Below are 6,306 nucleotides of genomic sequence, written 5' to 3' on the forward strand. Positions count from 1 at the left end.
CACAAAAATAAAGAAACAGCTGCAGCACTTTGACACAGATAGAAATGATCACTGGCTGGATTTGCGCTCTGGGCTCGTAACACAGATATATATTGTGTCAACAGTAAGAAGCAACTGCTTGTCTGTCTGTAATGTCTTCCAAAGAGACTCTTTTTGTTTTGGACTAAGGATAGTCTGCTACTGACTAGATGTGGATCTGAGACGGATCCTACCATCCACCTTCCACTGCTGTTCTTTGCTTCGCCGTGGCGTGATCTTGAGGCTGAAATGTTTACTGTGTCTCCATGTAGGATGAGAAACCACTTTGATGGACTGTTGCTTTGTCCGGCACTATCACTTTATTTTTAAGAGATACACACTCACTAGCTGTTTCAGTGACATTTCCTTCATCAGTGAAGAAAAAAACATTTTGGTTCAGTGTGTGCAGCACATTCTCATTCCCAGAATATCAAATACCAGTGTTCTGTCACACCCCTCAGTGTGTGATATCGATGCCAAAGGCATGCTTTAGCATCTCAATAAAACTAATTCCGACTAAGCCATCTGCAACAATAGGAGATGCTGAGAACAACTGATGCAATGTCAGTGTTGTTTTGCCTATTGACGTCTTGTTACGTAAAAAAAAAAAAACACGTAGGGGAGACCGGGGACGGTTGCAACAGTTACTCAGTTACTCTTAGACTATGTGGACTACACCAACCAAATTTTTATATATAAACTTACATCTGTCTGCTAATTACCCATACCATTTAAAATGAATACATATGACATATTGTTCACAATATTTATTTGAATGGAAGAAGTCAGATGTTGCAACTGACCTCACCCTATTAGCTGTGACAGAACATCATGTGCTGGCTAGACACATTAACCTTGATGCATACTAACCATGTCACATAGAAGCCAACTAAACAATGATTCAAACGAATTAAGTTTTGATTTATTTATAAACAGTATAACAAAAATACTGCTCCTGAAAAAAAAATAATTTCGTATCCCCAAAAAATTTTTTGCAATAAATGCATCAGCAGATGTTGAATGTGTCGTCTAACTGAGCACCTGCAATATGAGTGTCATCACTCTTGCATGTGTCTGATTGAAGAAATAAGAGCTGTTGTAACCGTCCCCACTGTTACCTACCTATTTTAACCCAAAACATAACCTTTTTCCTAATCCTAACTTAATGGTCTTGTTGCCTAAACCTAACCGCAATCTTACAATGTGTTACCCTCCATCACTGTGGGACACAGAGTGGTGTCACAAAATGCCGGTATTTGATGACCTGGAATTAAGAATGAGTTGGTGGGTCATACAAATAAAAAGAGAATAAGGAAAAAAGTCACCCTAGGTAAGCTTTAACTGCTGTATGGCCACTGAGTCTCTCCTCAAACGCATACTTGGTTTTGCACAGCTGTTAAGCAAAAAAAAGTTATGCAAGAAGATATGTAAAGACTGAAAAGAGAGCACTTGAGAGAGAAATTCAAACCTTGCCAAGTTTTTTTTTAAGCACACTGGCACCTTTTAGCTTTTTGTAATCTGAAAATTTAATCGCATTGACATACAGTTCTCAGATAACTAGATAAAATCAAAAATATCAACAAGACTCATATCAGTATCAATGAGACTCATACTCATGTACTTCATAGATTGCTGTTTTGCCAGTATGTCATTTTCTTACATAAAAATCTCTCTTTTGACTGAAAGTCTTAGGGGCTTAAAGGGCAGCTTTAGTATTTTACAAGTCAGACCCAATTTTCTCATGTTATGTGTCCAAGTAACTAATGGTAACAACAGATTTTGAAACTAGTTCAGTTTTTAGAGAGACTGCTGCAGCTGGCAGCAGCCAAACAGACTGCAATGTTACTACTCTGGGCAATTGTCCATTGTCAGTTTATGTCCACCAAATGTGCTTGTTTTTGAAACTGGGGTTAAGATTGTTATTCTAAGTGTCTGACAACATAATGAAAAGAATCACCACAGAGATAGACCTTTTTGTTTAAGAGTGAGGTCCTTTGTGTTAAACCAGAAACAACCTGAAAATCGCCATTGCTAAAGTCACCAGAGTCCATTTAAATAAACAGTAATTTTATTATCGTAAAACAGACTTTATTCGAAGTTCACAAAAACAAAATAAAACTCACAAAAGCCGCCCTGGTTCATCTTTCCACTGTTCCAATAATCACCAACTCATCACCAATTAGACCGTTTATTCAGTTAGTTAGATGTAAAAGTATTCTGGCTCCACACATGCTAAAATTACTGTGTATTTCAATGGAGTCTGGTGGGTTTGGCAATGCCAATTTTGGGGCTGCTTTGGGTCAAACAAAAAGGATCTTACTCTTCCCAACAAAGGTCCATCTCTGTAAGGATGCTTTCCATCATGTTGTTAGCACTTATAATAACAATCTGAGCCTGTCGGTGGCAAAAACAAGCGCTTTTGGTGGACATATATTGAGGGTGTGCTATTGCCCCAAGGGATTACATTGCAGCCTTTTCGGCTGCTGCCAACTGCAGCCCGCTCACTCAATACTGGACCAGTTTCAAAACTTTTGTTCCCACTAATCACTTAGACACAAACATATGGGAAAACAGGGTTGAAAAATACCAGTCACCCTTTAAGCAATGGTAGGAGCCAGCTGACCTAAAGATGCATTTGCAACTGCTGGTAACCTTGAAGCTGCTCCTGTAGAAAGCTGAACTGCCACTCAAATGCATTTGCACCATGTGAGTTTTCCTCTGTCCCGGTTGAGAGCAGATTTTATCCTCTTGCGCTGTAACAACATGCTCAGAGTTTCAAGATGGGTTTAAGTTGGACAAAAACTTCTCTGCTTCTCTCACACTTTCTGCCACAGTGCCATCTGCAGGATTTACGTTGTATGTACAGTACCATAGCTCCAGTAATAACAGGAAAATTAATACAGTGCATCTTTTTATTGATTCATGTTGTTATTTATTTGGATCTGTTGTATGTGTCTGTCATTGCTGTAATGCAGAGATAAAAGCCAAAATTAGTTTTTTGTTTGAATTTAAATCATGGTCTTGTCTTTTCATTGCTGAGGGAGAATTCCTTCAGTGCAAAACTGTTTTGTTGTTTGATTTAATTTCTGTTTGTTACTGTGTGTATTTGTGGCTGTGACAAATCAGACCAATAAAATGAGTTTATCAGTCCACTAACATTTGTTTAGATTTATTACTAATAAAAACACATCTCACATTGAGCAGGGTTTAGACAGCAAATCAAGGACCAAACTCTGGTCATGACATCAAAGCACATAAAAATCAATAATAATAATAAAAAAAATCTAAAGAAAAAGCCCAGTTGGAATGCAATACTGCATTCACTCAGGAAGGGCAGACAGTTGGATTGATGATTGTCAGCAATCATCCCTTCAGGAGGATGAAGATGATTCAGATATATACAGTGTGAATCTGGGTGTGTTTTAGTGTCAGAGTTGTAATCTGAAATCTGGCACTTCAAAAATGCAATGCCTGTTTAAAACTTGGCTGTTCAGAATGGGCTAATTGCTTGGCCTCAGGCAGGCCCTGGGGAATGGGTGGGCCAGAGGGGACCTGACCCGCCCACACATGCTGTGCACCCAGTAGCACCTTATCCACCTTATTTTTTATAGAAACATGGAGGCAAAACAGAACACAGCCAGCTTCCGTTTTTTTTGTGCGACACTTCCGGTCCAGCACTCTTGACCACTGTGTAAATGGGAATCGCCTTGTTGTTTACCTTGTTGAGTTTAGCTATATATCACATTTTTCACGTCACTATATCACCGTTTAGACTAATCTGATGTTTGTAAAGTCTGTAAACACAATGGTTGAACAAACATTACTATTTCTGTGTACACGTTTAGTAATTAACATGGTTATCGTAGATTAGCTGGGCTAACCGTTAGCTGTTAGCTGTTAACCGTTAGCGGTGTCTGTAATAACTCAATAAACGGTCCATGAAAAAAAAAAAATTCCAGCGGATGTCTTAGTTACAACATGATTGAGCTAACTGGAGTAGTTTCATGTCGTATCAGACAACGGGAGGCTTTTAACAGATGATGTCCTGATGTTAGCTTTGCTGCTAGTGTTAGCTGTCCCTGTCAGCTGCAGCCACTGATGCTTTCTAGACATCGTGATTTCCCAAAACTGAATAAATACCACACATAGCAACACAAAACTGCTTTGCTAGCTCAATCATGTTGTAATGGCTGGATGGTTGATGCGTACATGCTGATTCCGGTGCTATCAGAGCCGATCCGCACATCACTATGGCTTAATAATCAACTCAGTCAATAAAAACAACCCGTCCTGTGTTAGGAGTGTATGTCGCTGACAGAAAGAAAGAAAGAAAAGGGAAAAAAAAGATAGAAAAGCAGCGTGCACCTCACATATTTATTTCTCACAGTTGCGCACACATTTGGCTGGCATGCAGAAGCACCATCTGTGTGTCGAGGGTATGAGCCGCAGCTTCAGCTGCTCAGGTAGAGAGGCTGTGTAGCCCGGTGTGTTTTGTCGCTGATTTCAGTTCTGCAGGTTCTCTGCTGGTACACTGGAGACGGGGATCAAGCAGTTTGTCTCACTTGGCATAGACTGTGCTTTTTTTGGTTCATAGTTTTTGATTGAAGTGCGATTTATTCGCATTCAGAGGGAATTATTTTTACCGGCAGTTACCGGATAACAGAAACGTGGGCACAGTTATCTATATAAAATACACAGACTAACTAACTAACTAACTGATTGACTAACATAAACAATTGAAAACTGAAAAAAATTAGCTTGCACCGTTAGCTCCGGTAAGGGAAAGCATGAGGGAAAGCGGCTGACTGGAAGTCACACACAAAAACACGGAAGTTGAGCACTATTTACTTCCGTGTTTGAAAATAAGGTGGATAGGGGAGAAAAGTTTGAACGATTCCAAGGGCTCCTGACTGACAGGGGCCCCAAAAATAGGTAAAAATTAATATAAAATTATTAAACCATCATCATTAAGAATATATTTTTTCAAATATAGTAATAAAATAAATGATCTCTTTGTAACTTGTGTTTGGCAGTAAAAGTTAAATATCCCCATTGACCAAAAAGTAAACATCCATATTGACTGACCACCCCCCTGTATCTGCATGAAATGGTTTGGTCCTGCCTTAGCGCACTGATGGTGACAGTGCCTAGTAGTAGTTGCGCTAGAACGCTACAGTCATCATCATGCTACCTAGTACTACAAGAAAATCCAGTTTTCTCAAAAGGAAAGAGAGAAAGGAGAGAGAGGAGAGGCAAAAGAAAGGGTGTCACTATGTGTGCCAGTTTTCTCCAAGAAAGGTGGGTAGCCTATAGTCAATAAGCTAGCTACAGACTAGGGCCTGGATTGTGGGCTACATCCATGGGTCTTTTTTTAACAGCCAACACATTTAATATGATATAAATTATGAGCTCATACCACACCAGCTGGCCACCATTTTTCTACACTGATATTTGGTTGAATTTAGGTTGTAATGTCAGAATACCAAAATTATTGGACAAAATTATTGGACAAATTAAAGGACAATGCCAATGTCAGTTGCCGTAGAATACTGACAACACATGACGTTGATATTTTGTTAGTTTTAAGTTGTGTTTTTAAGTAAACAAACTCCAGCATCTTCCAGTTTTTCTCGTGCAAACGTTATCTTGACGTCATAAGGTATGGAGAACAGCACACTTCCTTCTGTGCAGTAACAGGAAATAGTGCCTATATGAAACTGCTCACAGGAGAGGAAAAATATGTAATTTAGATTTTTGGGTGAACTGTTCCTTTGAGCCCGCATTGTTTTTCCGAATTTCCTAGTTTCCAATTCTACTGTATAAACAAAGGAGTCCTTGATTTATTCTATTATATCTGACAGAAAAACTAACTTACCGATGTTGATACAGAGCAGTGGTTCCCCAGCCACAGGGTCCAGATTTCTCCTAAGTCATTAGTTCAAGGTCCACACAGTAGTTAGCGTCATACTTGAGTTTGGCCATGTCATCGAGCAAGTTTGCTGTCTCTGTTAAGTAGCTATAGGTACTCTTCACCAGGAAACAGCACTTCAAAATAAAAGCTCTGTGCTATGTACTTCAAAATACAGTGTTTTTTTTTTTGTTTTTGTTTTGACACATTAGCGTCACTTGCTGTCCATTCAGAATGGACCTGCAACCCACTTTTGGACCTTGACCCACCAGTTAGGAACCACTGATACAGAGCATGATGATTTCATTGAGATATATTATTGTTGCAACAACTGACAGCTGCACAGCCCAGTAAGCTTGTGTTGCTTATATACAGGTAAA

Source organism: Epinephelus fuscoguttatus, linkage group LG4 (assembly GCF_011397635.1).
Source record: "Epinephelus fuscoguttatus linkage group LG4, E.fuscoguttatus.final_Chr_v1".
Lineage (NCBI taxonomy): Eukaryota > Metazoa > Chordata > Actinopteri > Perciformes > Serranidae > Epinephelus > Epinephelus fuscoguttatus.